General features: G+C 44.7%; 1 long non-coding RNA gene and 1 other non-coding gene across 2 annotated transcripts; both read left to right on the top strand.

Moving 5' to 3' along the window:
- The first annotated feature begins 10,164 nt into the window (after positions 1-10,164).
- LOC121101197 lies at positions 10,165-15,271 on the top strand. Its single transcript, XR_005833125.1, has 2 exons — positions 10,165-14,128; positions 14,204-15,271. It is a non-coding gene; the product is annotated as an uncharacterized LOC121101197 (long non-coding RNA).
- TRNAF-GAA lies at positions 14,303-14,375 on the top strand. The gene has a single exon. It is a non-coding gene; the product is annotated as a tRNA-Phe (tRNA).
- Positions 15,272-27,428: the final 12,157 nt, after the last annotated feature.

Raw genomic sequence — 27,428 nt, 5'->3', positions numbered from 1 at the left:
CTGGCCGTTCCTGAGTTGTATGCTTTAGGAGACCCTAGTAAACATCAGTAAAGTGTTTCCCTGGGTTCTGTGAGCTATGCTAGCAAAGTATCAAGTCCCACAAAGGTATCATGGGAACCTGCAGTTTAGAGCCAATTGGTCAGAAGTGGAGGGAACAAACGACTTGCCAGGGGTGTCTGAAGTCGGGCAGTCTGGTGAGACTGAGCCCTTACCGAGAGTGAGTCCTGCGGGATCTGATGGCCACTGCAGTTGGACAGTGTCCATGGAGCTGCATGGTTGGACGCCCAGCTGGTGTCCACAGAGAACTGAGGAACTGCTTGGTGTGGGGAAAACCCACGCATGTGGGGAGAAGCATGAGTGTGGTAATAATAGAGAGTAGAGGAGGCCATCTAGTTTTTCTTCTGGAAGGGTTTTCAGAGGCCACTCCATTTTGTGTTTAGCACCAAAGGGACTTCTGTATGATTCAAAACTGCAGGCTGGGCAGCAGAGGAGAGACTGATGACCAGGGGAGGGCAATTACTAGGGGGCAGTGTCTGAGGACACGGGCACCACGGGAAGGGCTAGCTTTGGGGGCGAATGGGATTGGTGGTGTCCATCTCATCCTCCTGGACCAGTAAAGGCAGGCGTTGGAAGAGTTTGGCTGTAGAGACGGTAGGGAAGCAGCGTGAGGGACGTCACCATGGCCTCAATTTTCACTCGAGAGCAATGAGGAGAGAAGTGGGAGTTTTGAGAACGCTCAGGGGCACGTGAGGGCAGACGCTGTGCCACTGCCAGCGTGAAGGCCATGGATTTACAGTGGCACCTGTCACAGCTCAGAAGGAGCTGCTGCGGTGATCAACCCTGTACACACCTACCCACGCAGGTGCGCGTGTTTCGGAAGGGCTGGCGCTGAGAACCGCGGTTTGGGGTCCAGAGGCACAGGCACCTCAAGTTGGAAAGGCACAGCTGAAATACTAATGAACCCTTTAATCTGTGCCAGTCTGAGAGATGCAAACGTTCTGCTGTTTTATTGCACTTCTGTCATCTTTAGCTAGGGCTCAAGTCTCTCCGCGTATGTTTACGAACCACTGGTGTTCCTTTTTCTCTGAACTGCCTGTTTATATTGTGGCTGGTTTTTCAACTGGGGTGTTTGACGCAGATCTTTTTCAATGACATGGTTAAACAGTAATTGGAGCATCTCCTTTGAGGGCATCTCCCGGGCTGTGAGCTTCAGGGGGCCATCCAGTCCGGCTCCCACCCCAGACCCCAGTCAGATCATCCTCAGCGGTCTGTCTCCTCATGTCCCACGTGGCTTCCCGGCTCCTCCTACTCAGTCCGGACCCACCATCGTCCCCACTGGTGTAAGCTCATTCCCGGCACTCTTCCCTCCGCCGCCTGCCCTCTGGATGCTTCATTCATCCGTCCATTCCTGTATCTATTCATTCAGTCTATACTGTTGAACACCTACTGTGTTTCAAGCACTACCCTTCCTTAGCCCAACCTCAAACGAACCGAACCTTTCTCCTTGCCGAATTCTACACCTCTACCAGAGGATGTTGCTGAAAAAACACATCGAAGTTTTACATGCGGGTACCATCAACCTAAATAGCTGGGCGCTCAAAACTGTGAGCATGCTTTCATCTGTTCCTGCTCAGCTCCCTTTCATACACCCCGCTGCGCGTGAACAAAGTGAGCCGCAGGGTTAGTTGTAAGGCCGTCCTGACCTGTTCCTCGAATTCGAGCCCTGCCTTCGAGCCCTGCAAACCGGCAGCCGAAAGGGAGCAGCGGCAGCATCCGCACAGGACAACCAGGAAACACCACCAAGCTCAGGAGAGCCCCCAGCACTTGCAAGTTCAAAGCCCAGGTCATCCCTTCCTGCTTCTGTGATCTTTAGCACATTTCTTCAGCTGGGGCTCAATATCCCCCTTTGTAAAATGGAAATAGCCATTATTGTGAATTTTAAATAAAGTAATGCATGCAAAATACTCAGACAGTGACAATACATAAATAAAAAGTGTTTTTATTTCACAGGAAAAAATAGAGAAAACAGGAGTCTCTTGCTCCCTAAACAAAAAAAAAATTGTTTCTTGCCTCCCGTCTTGGTCTCCCTCTTCTATTTACCACAAACTCAAGAGTGTCCTTCCCAAGCAGTGTCTCATCTGTTCCCTTCCTGGTCCCCTGACTTCTGACCCATTACTTTCCGAGTCTGTTTTTACTAACCTCAGTCAGCCTCCTCAATGGGAGACAAAGGCCAATTTTCTTTCTCGTTCCCTGGCAGCATGTGGCCCTCCTCCCGCCCCATTTGTTAAAACTTGTTCTTCCTTGGCCTTTGGAGACACCACTCTCCCATCTCACTCCCCATTCCCCTGCTCCCTCCTCCTTGCTGGCTTCTTCTTCTGCCCATTCCCTATATTGACATTTTGGGCTGGATCAGTTGTGGTTGTGAGGGGCTGTCACGTGCATTGTAGAAGGTTTAATAGCATCCCTGGCCTCTATTCCTCCCCCGACTTGTGACAAACAAAAATGCCTTCAGATGTCACCAACTGTCCCCTGGTGAGCAAAATCATCTCTGGTTGAGAACCACTGCCCCAAGTGATGATGTTCCCAGAATTCCTTCCTTGGAACCCCTCACTCACATGCTGTCCCAGTGGGTCTCATTCATTCCTGTTGCCTCAACTGCCATCTTCAAGGTGACCATGATACCCACATTTCATTTTCCCAGCACCTATTTTTTTTTCTGGGTTCTAGGCTCTGAGGGCCTAGTGCAGCCTGGTCCACCCATCTGGATTCCAGAAGATGGAATCAACTTCTCAACTTTTACAGATACACAAGAGAACTCCCCTCCTCCACAGCCTCCTGTGTTTGCGGTCTTGAAAAAAGGTATCACCAACCACCCTATCCAAAGCCACCAACCGTGATGCCATCACTGACTTTCTCTCACTGTCCATGTCTATAGTCTCGAAATCTTTCCATCACACTTTCCAGGACTTGGATTTTTAGAAATCAAACCACTTCCCGGTATAGAAAATATACTCTGGGTCCCTGATGTTTGGTGCTTCAGATTCCAAAGGGTGCTGCACACACAGGCTCTCCCTCCTTCCTGGCAGCTCCATCCAGCCACCCTCAGCCACGGAAATGTCGTCTGTTCCCCCAAGTTGGCTTTGCCTGCAGGTGCTGAGGTGCTGTCCTCTATATTACCATCGCTCTTCAGTCAAATGACTCATGAGCACGTGGGGGGTGTGTGCTCTATCAGAATTGATGTCCCTGGCAGTGTAATCATCTCTGTCCCACGACCTGGACACACAGCTTCTCTATCCGGCTGTGGGGTTTTAAAGGAACAGGGTCTTTGTCACGTCTCTTTGTCTCTCTCGGTTTCTGCCTCTCTTTCCATCCATCCAATCTCCTCCATCTTCTCTCCATCCCCACTCCAGGCAGAGCCCCTTGCTTTTTCACACCCCACCAACTACCTAAAGCTCACTTTTTCCTTGAACCTCACCGGTGAAGAGATAAACCAGTTTTGCAAGTCTTGTGCTTGCTACTGATTTCACTTATGTTCTGTTGTTGTTTAGAAGGACTGATCTTTAATCCTCACTTCGGTTCTTCTTTGTAGAAACATATCTTTTGTAGAAATTAATAAAAGGAAACCTCATTTAGAATGGAATTGGTGGGGGGAGGTGGTGGCAGGGGGAGCTCTCACACCCGCACTAGTTTTCAATTGTAGACCCAGCAAGAAGAGGGGGTCCTTGCTAGTCCATACTACCTTCCTATCCCAGCAGGAGGAAGGAGGAAGGAAGATCTCTATCCCCCTGTTCCCCACCCCTCAACAGCCCAGCCCGTGAGAGACAGTCACAGCTCAGCCAATAAGAAGCTACTATACTTCAAATGCCCAGTTTAGTCCAATGGACTTTTAGTTTATAAGAGCCCCCCCCACCCCCCCACCCCCCCACCGCCTTTTTTCCTCTATAAAAGAGCTGTCCTCTCCTTTGTTCTCCAGAGTTGCCTATGGTTTGGCTTATCCTGTGTGTCCCGGATCACTATTCCCTTCTATTCCCAATGAACCCCTATTTGCTAGTAAAATAAGTAGCAGTTTTATGTTTAAGGTTAACACTTTGAATAATGGCTCTTTGATCTTTTCTTGGCTTTAATAGTATTTCTAATACTCTTGCGTTTATAGCTAAACTCATTACGTTCTAATTGACACCCTTTTAAAAAGATGAGTTTTACCCAATGGTGGAAAACATTCTATTTTACCAATGTAGTCTTTCTATCGTAAATGCAGAAAGTGGGAAGCTCCCTTTCTATCATCCTGACTTAATTAGGTCAATTTTGAGGAGCAAAAGAAGTAATTCTAATTCATGGTCTCCCTCCCTTGGCTCTAAACTAGTGGAAAACCCTTCAATCGAATGTCTAATAACAGTTCTACGCTTTGCTTAGTCCCCCATCTATTGACTTGGAGTGAAAATTTTGCTCACTTAATGAAGAAAGCTGTGAGGATTAACTACAGGGGTAGGAGAAGAGGGAAAGCACATTTTCAGGTTAAAATGCTGAATAAAATTTACAGAGTTGAGAAATAGTAAATAAAATAGGGCAAATAAGCCCTTGAGAAACGTCTTTCTATTTCCAACAAGTTTTAAAACTTTCATTAATGGTTCTGGAGTTCTGACACCCCCCCCCCTTTTCTTTAAATAGAATAAGGTGAAAATATAAAGCAATTTTCTTTGCCCAGAAAAAAGCCTCCAAAGTAGAATGTTCATTTTAGCTATTCGGATGTTACATATCAAATGAAAATTCCATGTGTTAACTTTTAGGAAATACACATCTCCCTTACATTAATCTGCTACTCTTCACATTTTCCTTTTGCCTTGGTAACATTCTAAATAAGTATGCTACCTCTGACTTACTCAAATATTTCAGTTATCATAAAAAAAGAAGACTGAACCACATAGCTAAAATTAAATCAGTTTAAAATTCTCAAGAGTTGAAATTATGGTTGCTTAAGTTAATGGATTAATCAAAACATAGTTTTAGATGATGTTTCTGCAATATTCTAATTACTACAATCTGATTTTCCCTTGTAATTGTGAAGGTCAAAACTGAAAGCCTGATTTAAAAAGGAAATTAAAAGTTAAGAATAAAAGACAAGGAAGACATTTTTATGCCCAACATATGTCATGATAGATTATTAAATTGACCTTGTAAAGCGAAAGAAAGATTTTGCTGTAAATCACACTGGAGTTGACTATAAGATATGGAAACGGCATTCCAAACCTTTTTGAAACAGTATAATTTTATTTGTGTTATTTTTCTCTGAAAAAGGTGATTCATTATATATCAAATAAACAAAAAATAATATCTATGCATGTTTTTGTTTTTATGCTTTGTAAAGCTTTCATGAGAGTAAAAGCAGAAATAAGGGGGAGAAATCCTTTGTCAGACTACATTTCCTGATTTGGTGATTGCAAAAATATGGTCCTTGTGCATATAGGACAAATTTTAGCAATAGATGGACAAAGGGACTACTTAGACTGATTATGGATTTTATGAAGGGCTTTTCTAGTTTCACAATATATATCCCTAAGTCACATTCTGATACCAAAATCCCATTAAGAAGGAACAAAGTTCTTTAGTCTTTAGTGAAAAGTAGCACTGTATTCAGAAATGTCTAGGATCTGAAAGATAAGACTAATATCTACCTTTTTTCCAAATGCTTATTATGAAAAATTTAAAACATGCAGAAGTGAAGGAGATATTTCCCCACCTGGCTTAACAATTGTTAGCATTTTGCTATATTGGTTTGCTTTGTATGTGTGTGTGTTTGACACATTTGAAAATAAGGCGAGACATCGTGACACTTTAACCCAAAATACTTCAGCATAAATCTCCAAAAAACCCCAAAGCATAATGGCAATATACCGTTTCATACTTACGAAAATTAAGTTATTTCCTAACACACATATTTACATTTTTCCATATTTCCCTGAGAATTAGCAGAATATGCCCCCCCAAACATGCCACTTTAGCATAAATAAAGATTATTTTGAGCTGAAGGCAATTGAGAAGAAGCGGAGACAAGAAAAGCTCTCTGCCTTCCTGCTATTTGCCTAAAAGCTGGACATAAATTTGTAAAGATGCCACCCCCTTCTTACCAGGAAGGACAGAAGTGAATCACCAGTGACAACAGGACACCCTCATCAGCCCACAGACGGCATCAGGAATCTATGTGACCCAACTTTACCAACAAACCTTATCTGCCATTGGTTTCCCATACATTTATCTTCCCACAATTTGCTGCCCTAGAAACTTGGGGTTTTCCCTTTGTCTTGTCACTTCTTGACAGATTTATTGTTCTTTTGTTGAGATGCTTGAATTGCTCATCCCTGGGTGCTCCCACCTGTGCGTGCAGTGCCCAGGTTAGTAAATTCCCGTTTGCATTTCTCTCGTTAATCTGTCTTTTGTCAGTCTAATTTCTAGGGCACCTGCCGAGAAGCTAGGAGGGTAGTGGGTTGAAGTTTTTTCCTTCCCTACATCCCCCAAAGTCTCTTATTTAGAGCTCTTTTTTCCCCTCCATAACAAGATCCAATAAAGGTCCACACATTACTTTTGGTTACATTATCTTAGCCTTTTAAATATAGAGATGTTTTTATTTGTTTTCAGGATGTTGACGTTTTGAAGACAGCAGGCCAGATGTCTTAGAAGAGTGTCTCATACTCCGGATTCATCTAGTTATTTCTTCGTTGTGTCATCTAACTTACTTCTCCACTTTCTGAATTTCATATAAACTGGAAGTTAGTTCTGCTTCGAGGCTTGAATAGTTTCAGGTCAAACATTTTTTTGGCAAGAAGACTGCACAGGCGCTCCTATGCATATTATATTACAGCATACTGAGAGGCCCATAAAAACAGGGAGAAGGATTTCTGTTTACAGGGAATTATAAACGGTTTTAGCAAGTTCTTTTCTGAACCCAGTTTTTTATTATGAGGAAGTGAATTGAAAGCAGTGAGGCCCCAAGATCGTCAGAGCAACATTGGCATAAAGTTTCTTCATGTGCTGGGGGAATGAGCCAGGTTAGGGTAAGCAGCAAAATTCACTGCTGAATAAGGTCAAGACCATTTGGCTCAGAACCCTGATGTCTCCAAAGTGCATGTGGGTCGTAGATTGAAAGGAACTGCCATATTTTGGCAAAGCTGGTCTAATATGGGACAAGCATTGTGCAGGTTGGCAGCTCTGGCCTGGGAGCTGGGGCGGAGCTGTTGTTGTCCCATGTCTGTCACCAAGTAACTGTGTGATACTGGGAATCATTAACCACGTTCATCCACTCACCCACGGGGGAGAGGCCACTGTCCCAGCTGATCAGAGGTCACCTTGTAAATATTATGTAAGCACCAGTGCAATTGAATGTCAGAGGGGACTTCTTATGGAGACAAGCAACAACACTTCGATTTTATTTCTTGCTTGCCTTATGGGGCAAGTAGAGAAGCGCCAGTCATACCCCCTTATCCAGTCGTTCAGACAGTCATTGCTCAGAGGGCAATATGCACCGTCTGGAGCGGGCGCTTCTGTCTGGCATGATGGGTTCCTTCCTGCCCGTCGAGGAGGATTTGTACACTGGACTATGAATGGGAGAACGCACGGCATGATGATGAAAGGGAGCTGCAGCCCCTTCTAAATCACACACAGCCTTACGTGTTGGGGAAGACCGGGTGTAGTCAACTTTTCCAATGGCTGATGATGGGAAAGGGCTAGATACCTGAGAGGTGCAGTCTGGCATCAGGATCCTGCTTTCTGCCCTCTAATTGAGCAGAGCCCTGGAAATGTGCCAACTGCAGGCTGGAGGAGAGCAAATCCGATGAGGCTTCTGCCTCACACAGGGCAGTCCTGCCCAAGCCTGGACGGCCGCAAGCAGCCAAACCCACTGTCCCTTGCTCTCAGGCCATCCAACCCATCCACACACATGCTCTAGAAAAAGTCTGGCATGTGTGTGCAAGGATGATGGGGAGGAAGGGTAGAGACTTCCCCTGACTTGGTGCCAAGGCTCCTGAGTAAAAGCCAGGTGGGTCAGGAATTGGCCTATCATGGGACATGGTGTGGGGTGTAAAGATATACAAAACAACAGGACTAGAGAAGTGGATGAAAGCAGTACAGAGTCAAGAAGGGGAGCTACCTGGAAGGTTGGAGACACACCGGGCCAAATAGCACAGGGGTGTCTGTGTCCTGGCCTCCCTTCCTGAGTCTCGGGTCATCTTACACCACCATCTTGTGCATCTCAACTGGCACAAAGGAACACACTGATTTATCTCTTGTTTCTGTTATCATCATCATCATCATCATTATCATCATCAAAGGATTTAGGAAGCTCCTTGCTAAGTTTATTTTGTCTTATTTCTTTGGGTGAATAATCAGGCTTTATCCGTTAATCGCTGGATAGAGGTGGAGTGGGGAGATGGGGCAGAGATGCAGTTGGGAGGCTGGCCCACTTCAACAAGAAAGAGGCAAGCAATTAAGCCGACAGTATTTAAAAAGCACCCAAGCCTCTGAAACTCAAGCTCTGGAATCCAAGTTTTCTGGCCTCTAGGGCATTGTGCAAAATCCACATGGTTAGTTAGGCATTTGTCTGATGGATGTGGGAGGATTGGATTAGAATGTATGAAAAGCTCGGTAGGTTGTTCTTGAGTATAATTTACTTGATTGTTTTTGGCCTGGTAAGTACACCCAGAGGCTTTATACTGATGTATGTGATTCAACAAAAACAAAAAACAATACGGTCTTTATAGACTTGTGGTTTAATGGCTTTAAATAAATTAACTTCTTTTGGATCAATTCACTACACTGATGATATTTACAATCTATTAACTTTTTTATACTTCTCCCCTAAGTTACCACTTTAATATAGAACTTTGGAGAAATCGCTTTATATCCCTCAAGCAAAAGTATTATTTTCTACACACAGGGAACATCAAAATGCACAGACATGCCCATAAAAAAGCATCTACTGGGAAAAGCTGAGCCTTAACCCCAAATTCCAGTTTCAGATTTAGACTCCATGCCAATTTTTTTTGGGGGGGGAGAACATAAATTTTATTATTTTTTAAAATTGTTAACTAATTAATTTTTTAAAATTTAAATTCAATTAATTAACATATGGTGTATTATTAGTTTCAGAGGTAGAGTTCAGTGACTCATCAGTCTTTTATATAAGACTCATTATATCACGTGCCCTCTTTAATGTCCATCACCCACTTACCTCATCCCCCACTCCTCCCCCTCCAGCAACCCTCCGTTTGTTTCCTGTGATTAAGAGTCTCTTATGGTTTGCCTCCTTCGTTTTTATCTTATTTTATTTTTCCTTCCCTTCCCCTATGTTCATCAGTTTTGTTTCTTAAATCCCACATATGAGATCATATAATAATTGTCTTTGTCCGACTGACTTATTTCACTTAGCATAATACTGTCTAGTTCCATCCATGTCGTTGTAAATGGCAAGATTTCATTTTTTGGATGGCTGAATAGTATTCCATTGTATATACATACCACCTGTTCTTTATCCATTCATCTGTCGATGGACATCTGGGCTCTTTCCATAGTTTGTCTCATGCCAATTTTTAATTGAAATGGGAACTTTCTTCAAAAAAAAAAAACCCATCATGAGCATTTGGTGCAAACTAAAGAATTTGTTCTATAGGTCCGTGGTCAGTTCTGCACCTAGTTAATTGTGTCTGGACTGAATAGTGTCTCTTCAGCCCCAATTCATATGTTGAATCCCTTTTCCCCATTGTGACTGTATTTAGAAATAGGGCTTTTAGGAGGTAATTAAAGTAAAAAAGCTCATAGGGTGGGGTCCTAATCCAACAGGATTGGTGGCTTTCTAAGAAGAGGAAGAGAGAGGTCTCTCTCTGCACAGGCAGCAAAGAAAGGCCATGTGAGCACACAGAGAGGGAAGGCCACCTTCTGCAAGCCAGTAAAAGCTCTCACCCTAATCGGCTGGCACCTTGATCTTGGACTTCACAGCCTCCAAACCGTTAGAGACTAACTTTCTGTATCCCACCCATGCTACTTTTTTTTTTTTTTAAGATTCTATTTATTTATTTGACAGAGATAGAGACAGCCAGCGAGAGAGGGAACACAAGCAGGGGGAGTGGGAGAGGAAGAAGCAGGCTCCCAGCAGAGGAGCCTTATGTGGGGCTCGATCCCATAACGCCGGGATCACGCCCTGAGCCGAAAGCAGGAGCTTAACCGCTGTGCCACCCAGGCGCCCCCCATGGTACTTTCTTGAAGCAGCCCTAGCTGAGCAAGAAGGTAACCTTCACCAAGTTATTTATAAGGCCTCTGGGCCTCAGTTTTCTGATATGTAAAAATGTGTGGATCAGGTTCACTCAACCCTAAATTCTCTTCCATCTGTAGCATTCTAACCTGTGATTCCAACTGAAATAGTCTGGCTCCACAAGAGCACCACACTTTTAATTTTTTTTTTTTTTAATTCTGAGTTTCCAATGTTCAGAATAGTTACAAAATGGTATAGAGAAGTCCCATGTATCTTTTACCCAGATTCACCAACTTTTAATATTTTTCTCCATACACTTTTTCATATTCTCCCTGTATCTGTACACATATTATTTATTTCGCTGACCCACTTGAGGTGCAGATATGATATCTCTTCATTCCTTAATAGTTCAGTATGTATTCCTTAAAACCATATTTTCTTTCTTAACTACAGTTGCCAACCCAAGGAAATTTCACATCGATATTACACTTCTATATAATCTATAGCCTATGTGCCAGTTTCTTCAATTTTTCTGTTAATATCCTTTAAAGTATCTTCCCCTCCTGGATGGGAATCAGTCTAGGATCACGTATGGCTCCTTACTAGGCTGTGGTCATGTCTCCTTCCCCTCCTCCATCTGGAACGGTTCCTTGGCTTGTCTTTCTTTTCATGAGCATGAGTTTTGAAGAATACAGGCCAGTCATTTACTAGAATGACCTTTAGATTTATTTAATGCTGCCTCATGATGAAAGTCAGGATGTACATTCTTGGCTAGACCACTATATAAGTGACGTCATATCCTTTCCAGGGAATCACATTAGGAGGCACATGATATCTGAATGTCCTTCATGGGTGATGTTAATCTTAATGACTAGATCCAGGCATTGTCCAGTTTCTCCACTGTGTATATAGTTTCTATTTTTCCCCCTTGCAACTATTATGCGATCTATGGAGAGACACTTTGGAGACCATGCAGTGGTCCTGCTCACCATATGACTTCCCCCCAGACTTAGCATCTGTTAAAGAAAGATTCTTGACTGAACCAGTCTTTACTAGGATGTTTGGAAAACGGTGATGTCCACTGTTACCACTCTCTCCATATTTATCAGTCCATGCAAGTAATTCACCTGTAAACCAGAACCCTAGTCCTCTCCTCTCTATTATTGTACTCGTGGATCTTTATTTATCCAAAGGGTAAATAATCTACTAATTTCCTTATTTATTTTGATGCTCTGGCCCAGAAATGACCAGCGGGAACCCCTTCAAACTAGCTCTTATATCCTTTTGATACATTCCCAGCTTTTTAACATTTTTGAGAAACGTTGATTAAAATCAGAGGCGACTGAAAATAAGTGCGATTTGTGTGTGTGTGTGTGTGTGTGTGTGTGTGAGCGTGCATGGACAAATTATCCATTGACAGCAGCTCAAAAATTTATTAGATGCTGTAACTATACACAACATATTTTCTTTAGTTGTATTATTCTTAGGTCTTCCAGTTAGTTGTTGTAGTTTTCATAGTTATCATAAGTAATTAGACTGGATTGCCAAAATCCTAGAGCTAATTTGGAAGCAAGGACTGCAGCCTACGGAAATCTTCTTTTCAATGTGGAGTCTTCAGTGTCTTATCTTCATTTGAGTGCCAATGTCTTTATCATCTGTCCCTTACTGTGATGTGTGTGCACAGATTTTCACTTCATTTTAGCCCTTGGCACTTGGTCTCTGTGGAATTTCTGATGGTTCTTCTTGCCTCTGCAATCTTGCTGAACAAAGCCACATTTTCTCCCAAATTCAGTCATAATTTTCATTTCTGCTATCAACATTAAGGCACTACGCAAGAGGTCTTCAAACGTTCACGGTACTCGTAAGAGTCTCCGTAATTTTTTCCAATGCCCGCAGACCAAAAGACATTCCGAGCCGTTCCTTTTATTAAATATTCAGGCCCAAATAACTTATTAAGTATTTATGTCCAAAAACTTTGTGACCATTTGGCAGAATTCTATACACAACTGAAAGAAAGTTCTATTTTTATTTCATCCTTAAATAACCATCCTTACTCACCAGTGGGGTGTGTGTACCTGTTAGGTAGCGCACAGCTTCTCAAGGCTTGAAGCAGACTGGACGTCACCACTTCTATTTCCTAGGACACGTTTATTTTCATGGGCAATTACTTTTTATCAGAACTTCTAAAAAGCTTGCTTTGCAGAGTGATGACATCACTGAAAGTAACGTAGAGTGACTTACTGCCGAAACTATCGACTACCTAGTAGTCTGAGCAGTGTTCCACGATGGCCAGTTATCACTGTGTTTCCCTCAGAAATGGAAAATACTCTGCCGCACAGTTTGGGAACGATGACCCTAAATCCTGGAAACCTTCAATCTCCTTTGTAAAAGAGCAACAACAAATACTGAGCTGTTGTTAAAAATCTTTTCACTAGTGGTGAAACTAGTAGCATTCGTGATGCAGCAACAAGCTGTGGGTCTTTTTCACTGTTTTTCAATTGGGTGATCACATCGTTTATTTTTCCCGTCACAGGAGACTTGTAAGAGCGAAAGAGGTGCTACCGCGACAGGGTTCTGGGACGACAGGTGTCAACAAGGAGTGTGCTGGGCAAACGTGGCCACCCTGTTCATCCTGACATACGTCACAACGCTTACATTCTGAAATCCGCCTTTACTCAACAAATGATCACTACTACAACGTCGTTCCTATGATCTTGTAATCTGCCAAAGGACCTTATCACATCACATTGTGAAAAGGTAAAGTTGATTGACAGCGCTCTTCCTTCTCCTCTCTGTCCTATCCCTTTTCCTCCATCTCCCCTCAGATGCTGGGCCTTTTCTTCTCTCCGACTCCCACCTCAAATCCCATCAAAACTCACCTGCCACTTTCCCAGTCAGCCAGGTTCAAGTCTTTCCTGCAGTGTTTTGAGGACAATGTGAAAGGTAACTACATTCATGATGCACAAGAAAGCCTGTAAAAGTCCTCTCTTCTCGTCTCTTTATGTAGGATCTGCACAAGGCAGCTGCTCCAGATTGCCCCTTCTTCCACACTAATCCCCACAAAGCCTTCACAGTCAACGTCCATTCCCAAGTTTTCTTGGGTCTCTTTCCCCTCCTTAGCCATGACTTTGAAATCTCAAGCTCTTCTCTTATCTGGATTCCACACAACAAAGGAACTCAGAAAGCGACTCTATACCTTAGAGATTGCAAACACTTCTAATATTCAATCCTTTCCCCTCCTTTTTTCTTTCACATTCGGAGGCATTCATCCATGCATCCCTCAAAATTGCCTGTGAAGGTTCCACTTAAATGCAAAGCTCTGAGGGGCGGCCTAAAGGGGCGTTACGGTAATCATTACTGCTTTTAGAGAATCGCAAATTAATTGGAGAGAAAAAAAATCTATAAAACAATAGGATGTTTAGGCTTTGCAGAATGTCAGTGCCTGGCACGTAGCGGATGCCTGGAAACAACTGTCTACTGGTGTAGGAAGTAGCACTGGCACTGGGAAATCATCCCTAATGAGCTCGCCAAGTTTTTACGGAGCGTCCGCGGTGTGCCAGGCCGACTCCGTGCAAAGTGGTGGTAGGTTCAACGGGCATCCCGAGGACCCAGCGTCACAGGGAGGCTGCGATCCTGCCTCCACGCCCTTGCCTGCCCCTTCATCTCAATAATGATAAATGTGCACGATCACAGCCAGGCGCGGATGGGTGGGAAGGGCCTGCCTCTCGGGGCAGGGGTTCGCCCAGGGGACCACACCGCTCGAAGACCGCGGGGACGAGCCTGGGAGGACGAGCCCGCCCGCGGAAGCGCAGAGAGCCCAGTACCCGGCGCCCGGGAGCCTCGGGATCCGTGTTGATAATTCAGTCCGAAATTCGCATTATGTTGAAGAAAGTAAGTAACGTATACGTTGCGTCTAATCACGGCTCGTGGAAAGCGAGGCGGAACTCTGATGTAACCCTTTAACAGGACCAGGAAGGAACCCTCCCAAGTGGTGATGGAGGAGAGACGGAAGGGGCGGACGCAAATAGTTCAGTAATAGCCTACTCTAAAGAGATTTCAGAAGGCGCCGAAATAGCTCAGTTGGGAGAGCGTTAGACTGAAGATCTAAAGGTCCCTGGTTCGATCCCGGGTTTCGGCAGCGCTCCTTTTTAGTCCGAATGGAGTCAAATTTCGAGTGAATTCCTTACCCCGAGTAACGCGGCGCTTTAACGCCAGACCACTTGAAAACAAGGACTTGAAGGATCAGCGAGCGAGGAGCGGAAACGGCGACTCTCAGCGCCACCCGGGACAGCGGCCGCCCCCACCCCCACTTCCGGGGCGCCTTCCCGGCTGGCGTCGGAGGCGCTGTTGCGCTTGCGCGGTGCGGAGCCCGGGCGCGCCCCCGGCGAGTGGAGGATGCTGTTCGCCCGTTACCGGGGCCGCACTGCCTTGGGTGCTGGGGTGAGACAGCGCTCCATGTGTCTCGCGGGGCGAGAAAGACAATGTCACCCCAAATTTCATTCCCCAGAACATCCCAGTTTGAAAAGCAAGACCCTGCTGTTGAATCGAGCGGCCCCTCGCGGGCCTTGCCCGTAAAGGAACCCGGCGGCTCCGTATTTCCGGTTAGAGGTACGGGCTGGGCCGCTCCGGGGCATAATTCGGGGTACTTGCCAAAAGGGTGAAAACGTGGCGGCATCACAGCTCTGTTAAATTAATATCTTGCGCCCAAACAACTTTATTTGGAGGGTAGACCAGTGGTTCTCAAAGTGGGGTCCCCGGACCAGCAGCCTCGTCTTACACTGGGAGCTAGTTCGAAATGCAGATTCTGGGCCCTACCCCAGAGTACTGTATCAGAAACTGGTTTCCAGCGTTAGGTGTTTTAACAGGCCTTGCGAATGAGATTCTGAAGCAGCTGAAGTTTGGGGATCCACTTATTCTAGACTTTCCTTTGTGTTTCTCAGAAGAGCTCTTTCCTAAGACTGTTTTTGTGAACAAGCTTTTTCCTTTTGCCGTCTTTTATCCTGCAAGTCTGAAATAAAACTTTGACTCGTGCTCGAAATACATCTTTTTCTGAGCGTTTTTTCTTTCACAGTGAGTGTGTTGGGGGTGGGATCAACTCTCCTAGCTAATCCTAAACCCTCCTATTCTATATTGTGTGGCTCCTGGGAGCTGAGCCAGGACCCAGGGGGAGCAGTTGCAAGGATGTAGATTTGAATTAAAGGAGGAAGAAATTTCAATTTGTGAAGTCACTAGAAAAGGAGTATGTGGTGGTGCATTGCACAGGAAAGAATCCCTCTAGCGATTCATGCAGTAGGGCTTGCATATCTTCTATTGTTTTGGGAGGGTACTTTGCATTTGTGAAGTACTGTGTGCTCTCAGGTTATTCATTCATTCATCAATCGAGCATTAATTATTGACCTCCCACTATGTGCCAGAAATTATTAGATTTTCATAATTACCTAATACAGTATGCATCATTATCTTCATTTTACACATAAGAGTCCTCCTAGGATTGCAAAGATTAAACCTAATGTATGTTAGGCATCTAACATCTGCTACCTCTTAAACGTTACTGTACCTGAACAATTGTTGGGATGTTTGGTTAAGATGTGTGCATAAAAATGAGGGGAGCTATAGGAAGAAACTAAAAGCCTTTGCTAGTTAATCAGAAAAGGCAATATGGGGAAGTAGGTCTTGGTTGGGCCCTCAGAGGAAGATTTCTTGGAAAAGGGGAAGACCAAACTGGGGTGCAACCAGCTCTCTGCATGTTTAAGCGCAAGGGGAATGATGTGGACACTGAAAGCAAGAGGAGTTGTTCATTTCAGACAACCTGACGGTTGGCTACCCTGCTGGGCAGACAATAAGATCAGGTATTTGCTAGTGGACATTGGTATCGGGGGAGGCTAGTTGCACACATCAGGTTAGAAGTCCGAAGGGGGAAAAGTCAATGGGGATCGTTTGGACAGGTCCCACTGGGGTGTGGTTGGAAAGGGTTTTACTGGCCTTGTGGGGGAGAGGAATGAACACAAAGAAGATAGGGAGCACTTAAAATATTTTAGGTATGTATATATTTTAAAATAATTATATAATATGTATATAATTTCTTTTTTACCTTAAGAAGTAAAGTCTAAAGATGTAATCTGATCACTTTTATTGCTTTTCATTGATGCGTGAAGTGCTCTGATAGATCTCAACACTGTCACTTCCCAGAGTGAGGTCTGAGCAGGACTGAACATGATCTGTCTCCTAGGGAGCCCCTGACATCTACACCAGGATAGCTCTTTAGGACTGAGGAGGGGGTGAATGGTGAGGGGGGAAGATGTGGAGTCAGCCCTTACTTTAGAAAAGAAATGCTTTCAATGGAAAGAACGAGATCACATATTTATCAGCATATTTATCAGCTAATGCTCAGCCCAGTTCTCTACAGGCAGCAAAAAGGTTGTGAACGTTTACTCTTGCTTCAGGTCATTTATTCAGTGTGGAAAGGGAAAGACATCTTTCTACATTTCCTTGACAAGTTTTTAGAAAGAGACCTGGGACATCTGGCTCATGTGACAAATTTCTAAGGGAGCCACAAGCACATTGCTAAATGACCGTTTACTCCTTAATTATCCTGGATACTATATTCATTTTAGGGCGGAATTAAGATAGAGCGAAGCTGTTATAATTGGTATCTATACACTAAAACTAGATGGGCATTTAATAATTCATTGGGGGCCTTTTGTGTCATCAATATGTACATACAGTAATACACATTTTATTAGCCTTGGGTTATGGGTCTACTCTTTTAATTGTATAGTAGTTTATAGCTGTTTAGTTTTCTGTTGTATTTGCTGTCCTATCTCGGATTTATATGTTGAGCCTTGGTCAGAAATACAACTCCTGTTTGGATTTGCCTCAGGTCAGGAACATACAGCTCCTACACAATAATCCTTAATGTGGTCTCGGAATGGATTACTTTGTGTAGGTGTAACTCACTGATCTAACTGAAATCTTGGAGGATTATTTGCAGTCCTAGGTGTTAGAGCCCAGGGAATGAAGCAGAACAGTGTGAGCAAAGGCAACGGTCTTCTTCGTAACAGACACCGAGTCACATACTCCTTCCATAAATCCCAATGCCCATACATGAGCTGCCTTACAGCAGGGTGCACGAATATTTGACGATTCATTGCTGAAATATATTCTCCGGTGCATGTGGAGGAACCCCTCTCCTTACCCCTCACTGACGCTCTAACAAGAATCTCCAGAGTCACCATTTTTGGAGTGCTGTCTATGTGCCGGGAATTCTGATGAGCATGTTTCGTGCATAATCCTACTAAACTTGTCAATAACTCCATCGGGTAGGAGGCAAAGTTGAATATAAATGAAAAGAAAAAAAAGCTACATAGGTGTGCCATTGAGAAAAGCCAGCACAATTCTGAGACGTATCAAAATGAAATACGAGCCATAAAAAAAAAGGGGCAATTCTTTAATACACTGCGTTAGTGCGGTTCATGTTAGAGCATTTTGTTTAGTTTTGATTAACTCAGTTTAAGAGGAAAGGGTTAGTAAAGAACAAAAACATGATTAAGAAAGAGGAGATTTATTTTATAAACAACAAAAATGGGGCGCCTGGGTGGTGTAGTCGGTAAAGCGTCTGACTCTTGGTTTCAGCTCAGGTCCTGATCTCAGGGTTGTGAGATCAAGCCCCACCTCTGGCTCAGTGCTGGGGGGCGTGGAGCCTTTGGGATTCTCTGTCCCTCTCCCTCTCCCGCTCATGCTTGCACGCTCTGTCTCTAAAATAAATCCTTAAAAATACAAAACACCACCACCAAAAGGATATGAAATAGACTCGCCAAGATAAAAGAACACTAAGAGTCACTTGATTACAGTCTTCAAATTATTGTTTTGCAAGAGTGTATGATTTCCAGGGAGATGCTACAAGAAGAACAGGTTTAGATGAAGGCAGGAGAGGTAAAGAGAGGAGTTGCGATAAGCTATTTGACCTATTTTGTGATAGAAAATTGTCTGACTAAGATTGGGTGAATTGGAGAGTTGCTGTTGAATAGATCGATCCGTGCTTAGGAGGACCTTTGAGATGAAAGGGAGGAAAAACAAATTTCTTCCCCTACCCTCTTAGCTTCTCCGCAGGGGCCCTAGAATTCAGACTGACAAAAGGCAGATTAACAAGAAAAGCTCCACAAACAGAAGTTTATGAACCTGTGCACTGCACACACATGTGGGAGACCCGGTGATGAGTAGCTCAAAGGGCTGGTTCAAACTTAGGCCTCTGTAGCATCTGAACCACAGAACAATACATTTGTAGAGAAGTGACAAGACGGAGGAAAAAGACTATGTTTCTAGGGCGGCAAATTGTGGGAAGGTAAACGTATGGGAAACTAATGGCAAATAAGGCCAGCTAGTAAAGTTGGTTACGTGGATTCCTCTGGTGCCATTTGTAGGCTGATCAGGGTGTCCTGTGGTCTTTGGTGATTAACTTCGGTCCTTCCTAGCAGGAGATGGGGGAGTCGGCGAGGAACGTCTTTACAAATGTATGTCCTGCTTTTGGGCAAATGGGGAAGAGCAGACAGCTTCTCGTCAGGTGCCTTCAGATCATATTAATCCTAATGCCAAAGTGGCATGTTTCCGGTGGCATATTCACGCCTGCCGACACTTTCAAAAAACCGGAGTTGTGGGTGCTTCGCGAGTGTTGGTGCTGACCAGGAAGGAAGGGGGGGGCAGTGTGGTGTCAATTGAAAGAAAACCAACCTCAAAGTAGGTTAGTAAATGCTTTACCCGTCGTCCTACTGAGGACGACAGCCTGGGAGACAGCCTTTAGACTGCTCTGAGGCTGTGTTCTGAGGCTTGTTCACTACAAGGGGTTATAGACACACAAAAAGGGAAAGGGACGCGCGTACTTGCAAGCAGTTCTCCAAATAGTTTTGCATTGTAAGGTCTAATCTGTTTGGTTGTAAAAATCAAAAGTTTTTGATTTCCACGTGGACATGAGAAAGACCCTTAGGTCATCTTATGTTTCTATCATATCTGATTGTTCAAAAATATTGCCTGCATGCTTCTGCTTAATTGGTTTTCCAGTTCTTCTTGTTTTCGATTTCTCCTTGATGGCACATGAGATGGTCACAGGGGCTGACATGAGTCACCTACTGCAATGCACAACAGGGTGTGGACTTTGCTGGCAGAGACCACAAAAAAGATGGTGGCTCATTGGGATGGATCCTATTATCTCTTAACAATAAGTATGTCTAAAAACAATATTGCATTTGACCCTGCCTCTGGGCTAAGTTGGTGTGCATGAGAAATCCTGTACTCTAGTCAGACAAAAATTTTAAAAGGCGCTTTGCTTCCTGAGATAAAGCAAGACATTCTTCCGGAGGGTCCCCCTGTCTGGTTGCAGTCCCCATAATAAATGAAACCGTAGTTGCTCCTGGACTGACTCTGCATCAGAGATCATTTCATCCATGACAATTTAAATGTTGATGGCTGAAGATATGTGGTGACCTCTGTAGATAAAATACTGTGACAAGATCTCTGTTTTCCCACCATGAACAGACTACGTGTGAACTTGGTCACATCGCTTCTCTTGCGTGTAGATGCGGGTGTGTTTCAACTTTTGTTATTGTTCTTTATTTTGTTTTTTTGCTTGCTTTTGTTTTCTTTTTAAGCTATTCTTTTTAAAACTGGACTCGTCCTTATTAAACTTCCTTGCAAGTAAACTACTTTTTTTTCCTAAATGCTCTTCTCAGAGCAAGTGTTTTTAGTAGCTTCTAGTGTATTCTGCAGTAAATAATTTTCATATAGACAAGCATGTATGTCTATATATTTCATTCTATACAGTGTCACTACGCACGCTACCGTAAAGCTTTTAAAAGTACACATTACCTGTCCTTTTTTCTTTCTTTCTTTTTCTCTTAACCAATTGTAAACCTGAGCTGAACCTTTAAGCCATATTTAGTGTCCCGTAAAATATTCAGAGATAATCTCACCCAATAGCCATGATGTTTTCATTCCTTAATTGAAGGAAGTTCTAAAGATATGATTGTAAAGGACTTTACTATTACATCCATAAACTGTGTCTAAAGTCGATTGGTCTGATCTCTTAATAGAGGAACAATAATTAGCAGAAAAATTTGGTTTTATGCTTTTTACAAAATGAAGCCCTGATTTATTGGGTGGGTGAAACTATTGATCAGGCGGGAATGAAATACAGGTTGGTATACAGCAGCATGGAAACATTTTGCTTTTAAGCATTTTCTCACGTCAAGTTGGAAATTGCTCAGAAAAAATAGAATCGGATGTTTGTTTGTTGTACATCTTATTCCTCTATTCCTCTTATTCCAAATTCATCCATCTTTCAAATTCTCTCTCAAGTTTTGCTTCTGCATGAGACAGTTCCCCCAGTTGAAGCAAATCTGGATCTCTCCCATTTCAACCTCCCAGAGAGCGCAGTATCGGCTGCTCACGGGCCGTCACTCTGGTCCAGCTTTCACTTTCTGTTTTGAATGCGTGCTCATTTCCTGATGGCAAAATGCCACCTGCTCCAAACGGTGGCTTTGACTTCAGAAGGAGATACCTCCGAGTTTCCATGTTCCGGCAGGAAAATGCTAGCATTACTGAGGGGTGGTGGGCGCTGGAAGAGGGCATGTGACCTGGAACGGCAGGAGGGGCACGCACTGGTCACCCTCCACGGTGGGGTGGTGCTGGGCTCCCAGACGAGAGGAAGAGGGCGAAAACAACAGAGAGAAGGGACCAGGCAGGCTGCAGCAACGCAGTCAAATGCTCCCTCCCGCGGCGGCGGGGGTGAGGGTGGGGAGCAGAAGGGCGCCCCCCACAACTGACCTGGCAGGTTAGAGCCAGGATTCTCAGAAAAGGGCTTTTATCTCCGGCACAGAGAGAAACTTCAAGACAGCCTGAATACGACTTTATTCCTTTTAAATCCGAGTTCTCAGCTGCATGCGTGGTGGGCAATGGGCCTGTTCCCCCAGCCAAGCTGGCTGCAGGATCGGAGTTGTGGCTCGTTGCCGCCGTCTGTGGTTCGAAGCCTTAAACTGTCACACTGTGAAAGCGGACCGGAGGGAGGCCAACCCCGCGTGAGGAGGAGGAAATGCGGCCTAGCAGGAGGCAGAGGAGAGGGAGGAAGGAAACCAAGTTGCCCCCGCCTGCGGTGTGTATACAGATGGCCGGGCCCAGGGCCCGGGCCAGAGCCCAGCCCCTGGGGGCAGGTGCCCAAGCCTCGGTTCCAACTCCACCTGTTGGCTGAGTAATGTCCCCAAGTTCTAGAACCCTGCTCAGTTTCAGTCTCTCCATCTGCGAAATAGAGAAAAAGTAAATGACTTCGTTTCTTTTCTTTTTTTAATTTTTTAAAAAATGACTTATTTTCTAGTGAAGTCAGCCCATCAAGCACCATTCTCCGCCTGGGGAAGTGCCGTCCAAATCAGCTCGTCCTGGCTCCCCAGGGGAGTTTCAATATTCCGTCACATCATCTTGTCCATGTAACCATCAGGGTAATATTTTGTTGACTCTCACAGGTCTTTTTCCCTTACTGGCTACTATTATTTCTTGAACACCTCCATCCATGTGCCTAGCAGAGAGCACATGGCAGATACTCAATGCCTATTTATTCAACAAATAATAACACCTCTCCTCCCCCGCCCTGCTCCGCCCCCCCCCCCCCAGCTCACCACCATGTCTCAGCCCCTGGCTGTTTTTGTCTTTATTATATTCCCTACCAAGAGAATGAACTCCTCTGAGGGTCTAGACTGAGGTTTCTGTTCCTTTCCTATGCGTTTATGTCATCGAGCCCTGTGCCGGAAACATTTTAGATTCTCCAAAAATGCTTCTTGACATCTACTGATTTGACAATAAGCAACTCTTTCAGAGAAACTGAAAAGGTGGTGTGGGTAAGACTGTGGATGCTTTCCAGTGTTTTCTTTTTTGTTGATCTGCATTTTGTAAAATTTCTCACTTGCATAATTTAAAAAGCAGGGTGCAAAAATGCTCTACCCCTTCAACATCGCAGAGTAGAAGAGCGGGAAGTCGAGCCTCTTTGTCAGCGTTCCATGATGAGCATGCGTTGTCTTGGTCTAACAGACAAGTTGAGGCATTTTGGAGACCAGGATCCAGCAGAGCACGAACCCAGGTTAATTTAGGTCGCAAACCCAGGAGCCAGGATCATCGTCACACATCACATGGTGTCATTCCGTGTAATGACATTCAATAAACGTCTTAATAACAACAGCAGTTACATTCTCTCCGTCTTTCAAGTTACTGAAGATGTTCTGATTGCTTTTTTTAAAAGTAAGATTCAAATAACATGTGTTGAAAAGCCGTCCAGGTGTAACTGAGCGATTAAGAGCTAAATAAAGGTTTTGTGTTCTGGGAGCTAGAAAGAGAGTAAACAGTCCAACACAAACAGAAACATGTCTTAATACTGGAAACTTTTTCCTTAATCCACCAATTATCACTCCGTTCATTCGTGTGGGGTTATGAGCCTGTGCCGGTGTTGGTGTTCGGTAGGTGAGCTTGGGAGGTCCCCTTTGAAGAGCAACTGCTGGACATCAGAGGCCCTGGCAGCTCCCAGAACATTCTTCTGTCCATTGTCAATGTTATATCATCAGGTCCAGGCCTTTTGATGAAAAGATTCTTGAGGGTGGGACCTGTCAACCCTGGATTCTGGACTGTGTCTACCACTGGCCCTTGGAGGAGCTGCGACATTTCTGCGCACTTCCTTTGGTTCACTGGGGGCCTTTGATAAAGGGCTTAGCTTCTCTATATGAAGAGGGATTTTGTGTTGCCACCGGCTTCAGAGCTGGAAGCAGAGCCCAGCTTTTCCCTGGTGTGGAGGGCTGTACTCTTCCCAGCGAACACCACTTTGGGATGCCTGATGAGGCACTGAATAGACTTCAGTTTTCCATAGCGCCTCCTCTGGGGTGGGAGGAGGTATCGTCCCTTGAAGAGGGCAACATGGGGCCCCTGGGGGGCTCAGTCAATTAAGCGTCCGACTCTTGGTTTCAGTTCAGGTCATGATTTCAGGGTCGTGGGATCGAGCCCCTCATTGGGCTCCCTGCTCAGTGAGGAGTCTGCTTGAAATTCTCTATCTCCCTCTTCCTCTGCCCCTCCCCCTGCGCGTGTTCTCTCTCTGTCTCTCAAATAAATAAATAAATAGATCTTAAAAAAATAAGAAGAGGGCAACTGACGCTGGGCTTTGCCATTTCAAAGTACTGATACACTATTAACACTTCTTTGCGATTACCCTGCCCTACCAACCGCAAGGTATAGATGGGGTCACAATATTGGGAATAGATCAGAATTTTCTGGCTTTTGCCCCAACTATTTATTGAAGACCTCAGCCATTGGAGAGAATCTCACTTACCTGCCTGGGGGTGTTTCATGTATTTTCACAAAAAAATCTCAGGTTGTGGGGCACCCCCCTTGGAACTCAGTCTATCAGGTTTCTCTCATCTCCTGCTTGGCCGCAAGGACCCTCCTGGGGTTCTGCTGGACGCTGACATAGGTACGCTGTGTCCTCGGGGTGCTGCGTGTTGCCCTGCTGTCTGTGGAAGAGCTGTGGAAGCTCCCGGCTCTGCTAGTCTTACGGTATCAAACAACCCCCCAGCAGTGGGCTGGAAGTAAGTCATCATGCTGTATTCAGGACACTGGGCTGGGCAGAGATCACTGACACCTGGGAGGATGGGCCGTATTCAAAACCCCACATTCATGCTATTTGTTCTGCTTGCGAGATGCACGGTGGTTCGGAGCCCGGATTCTGGGGCCAGACTGCAGCCTGGCTTTGACTCCCGGCTTCGCGGCTGACCTTATAGAGGACGTCACTCGATCTCCCCTTGCCTTAGTTCCTTCACCGGTAAAGTAGGGACGATGATGATGATAGTATCTCCCTCACAGGACAGTTGTAATCCTTCAATTGCTAATATATGTAACCAAAACACAGGCTGCCGCATACTAAGCTCTAAAAAGACATTTGTTATATTACTGTGCCAATTGTCACATGAAAGTATCTCATCTCCCAGAAAATTGAGTACAAAGAGATAAATGGGATGACTTTATTAAAAGGAAACATTGTTTTACTATTCTCGGCTGTGCAGAGGCCTCTAGAGTTGGGTTTAACATAACACACTCCACCTTCCCACAAAGTCCTGCAAAGGCAGAAGGAACATCCCCCCTGCCCACCCCACCCCCCCACCAGCCTGCCACAAATGAGCCTGGAATGAAAGAGGCAGGTTTCCCTGTGACACGAGGGAAAGAAAAGACGAGATGGGAAACGATTCCAAAAACCAAGGAAAGGGCCTGTATTCACGTGCTGGGGCCGCCATGACGGTGTACCACAGACTCGCGGGCTATTGTCCCACAGCTGTGGAAGCTAAGAATTCCAGGATCAAGGTGTTGGCAGGCTTGGCTCCTTCTGAGGCCCTGAGGGAGGATCTGTTCCACGCCTCTCACCTGGCTCCTGGTGGTTTGCTGGCAACCCCTGTTCTCTGCCTTCACTTCCCGTGGTGTTCTCGCTCTGTGTGTATCTCTGTCCAAATGTCTCCTTTTTACAAGGACACCAGTTGTATTGGGTTATTATCTCCGCAACAACTCTAGTTCCAAACATGGTGACATTCTGAGATACTGGGGGTTAGGACTTCAAAATCTGAATTTGGGGGGGCACAAGTCAACCCATAATGGAATTCTGCTGGGGATCTCCAGAAACAACCACTGAGGACGAACCAAGAGAAGATTCCATTATTTCTCGAGGGAAGAAGGCGACTGAGCAAGTGGTGCTTAAAATGGAACCAAGTGTCTTTTCATTGACGGCTAGAGTCGTCATGGAGCCCGCACAGGGATGCTGGCTCAGCCTGCACTCTCCCACCTCAGTGCACTGGGCTCCGTGTGTGTCTCAAGGGCCCCAAGGCCATTTGCAAATGACACTGGCCAGGGTCTGGGCTGAACAAGGACTCAGGGCGGTAGTGAAGCTCACAGGCTGATCTGGCCCGGGATTCTCTGCAGCCACATGTCCTTCTCACCCTGGGTGGACAGGAGGCCATGCGCACAGCGGCTCCCTGGCATTCACTTGTCCAGCCATTCCGAAGGCGCTGCAGCCCGCTGAACTTCTCTGGGCCTGTGAGGCGCTTTGCTGGGTTGACCATGCCTTTCAAGGGAAGTGAGCAACCCATTGTTCTTGGTTACAAGACTCCCAGCCCCAGTCATAGCCGGTCTTGAGTTTTGTGGCTGAGAGTCTTTCCTGGGTAGAAGAGCCTGGAAGGAGACCAGCTTGTGCTAGTAAAACGTGGGGAAGGCAGGCATTCATAAGCTCATTTTACTGAAGTTAAATCCACAGATGGATTTCAAACCCTATTTTCTTTCTCTCTCCACCTCTCCCAAAGTGGTTTCCAGGATTTTGTATACACACCCATACACACTAGAGTTGTGTATATAAATGATCATTGTTAACAAATCACTTTGATTTAGGCTTGGGGGAAATAAAAGATGATTAAAAAAGAAAGTTCCCCTCCCGCATTTTGTGAGCAAGCAGAGGTTACGGAGAAGAGCTGTTATTTATTATCTTCTCTCAACTCCTTCCAAGACACAAAAAGTGTACCCGAAGCTGTGGACCTTCGCATGTCCCGCTGGTTTGACAGGCCGGTGCCCACTGCAGGCCAGTTGTATCAGGAGAAGTGTGGACTCTGCTCAGAAGGTCTGAGTTTGAATCCCAGCTCTGCCCGCAACTGTGTGGCTCTGTAACCTTCGCCAAGACCTCTATCATCTTCCGGCTCACCCCTGAAACGCACAACGTCTGCCATCCGGCATTGTTGTGAGCTGCAAAGAAAATGAAGGCTGATAGGAGATGTTATTATGCTTTGATTATTTAGCACTGAATTTGCAATTACTCTATCAAGGAAACACAGCAATGGATAAGCAAAAGTAAGTACATTCATATAATAAAATACCGTTCAACCCTAGAAAGGAATGAAGTCCTGATGTCTGCTATAGCTTGGATGAACCTTGAAAACATAATGCTAAGTGAAAGAAGTCATTCACAGAAAAACTACGTATCCTATGATTCAATTTCTATGAAACATCTGAAAGAGACAAATCCATAGAGACAGAAAGTGGATTAGCGGTTGCTTAGGGCTGGGACAAACTGGGGGTTGGGGGTGATAACTAATGAGTATGGAGTTTTCTTTTTTTTTTTTTTTTTCTTTTTAATGATTTTTATTATATTATGTTAGTCACCATACAGTACATCCCCGGTTTCCAATGTAAGGCTCAATGATTCATTAGTTCTGTATAACACCCAGTGCACCATGCAATACGTGCCCTCTTTACTACCCATCACCGGTCTATCCCATTCCCCCACCCCCCTCCCCTCTGAAGTCCTCAGTTTGTTTCTCATAGTCCATAGTCTCTCATGTTTCATTCCCCCTTCTGATTACCCCCCCTTTCTTTATCCCTTTCTTCCCCTACTGATCATCCTAGTTCTTATGTTCCATAGATGAGAGAAATCATATGATAGTTGTCTTTCTCTGCTTGACTTATTTCACTTAGCATTATCTCCTCCAGTGCCGTCCATGTTGTAGCAAATGTTGAGAACTCGTTCTTTCTGATAGCTGAGTAATATTCCATCGTATATATGGACCACAACTTCTTAATCCAGTCATCTGTTGAAGGGCATCTCGGCTCCTTCCACGATTTAGCTATTGTGGACATTGCTGCTATGAACATTGGGGCGCATATGGCCCTTCTCTTCACTACGTCTGTATCTTTGGGGTAAATACCCAGTAGTGCAATGGCTGGATCATAGGGTAGCTCAATTTTTAACTTTTTAAGGGACCTCCACACTGTTTTCCAGAGTGGCTGTACCAACTTGCATTCCCACCAACAATGTAGGAGGGATCCCCTTTCTCCACATCCTCTCCAACAATTGTTGTTTCTTGCCTTGTCTATTTTTGCCATTCTAACTGGCGTAAGGTGGTATCTCAGTGTGGTTTTGATTTGAATTTCCTTGATGGCTAATGATTTTGAACATTTTTTCATGTGTCTGTTAGCCATTTGTATGTCTTCATTGGAAAAGTGTCTGTTCATATCTTCTGCCCATTTTTTGATTTGTTTATTTGTTTCTCGTGTATTGAGTTTGAGAAGTTCTTTGTAGATCTTGGATACCAGTCCTTTATCTGTAGTGTCATTTGCAAATATATTCTCCCATTCCGTGGGCTGC

Source organism: Ursus maritimus, unplaced genomic scaffold (assembly GCF_017311325.1).
Source record: "Ursus maritimus isolate PB19 unplaced genomic scaffold, ASM1731132v1 scaffold_10, whole genome shotgun sequence".
NCBI classification, from domain to species: domain Eukaryota; kingdom Metazoa; phylum Chordata; class Mammalia; order Carnivora; family Ursidae; genus Ursus; species Ursus maritimus.
This window is presented reverse-complemented; position numbering and strand designations above follow the sequence as displayed.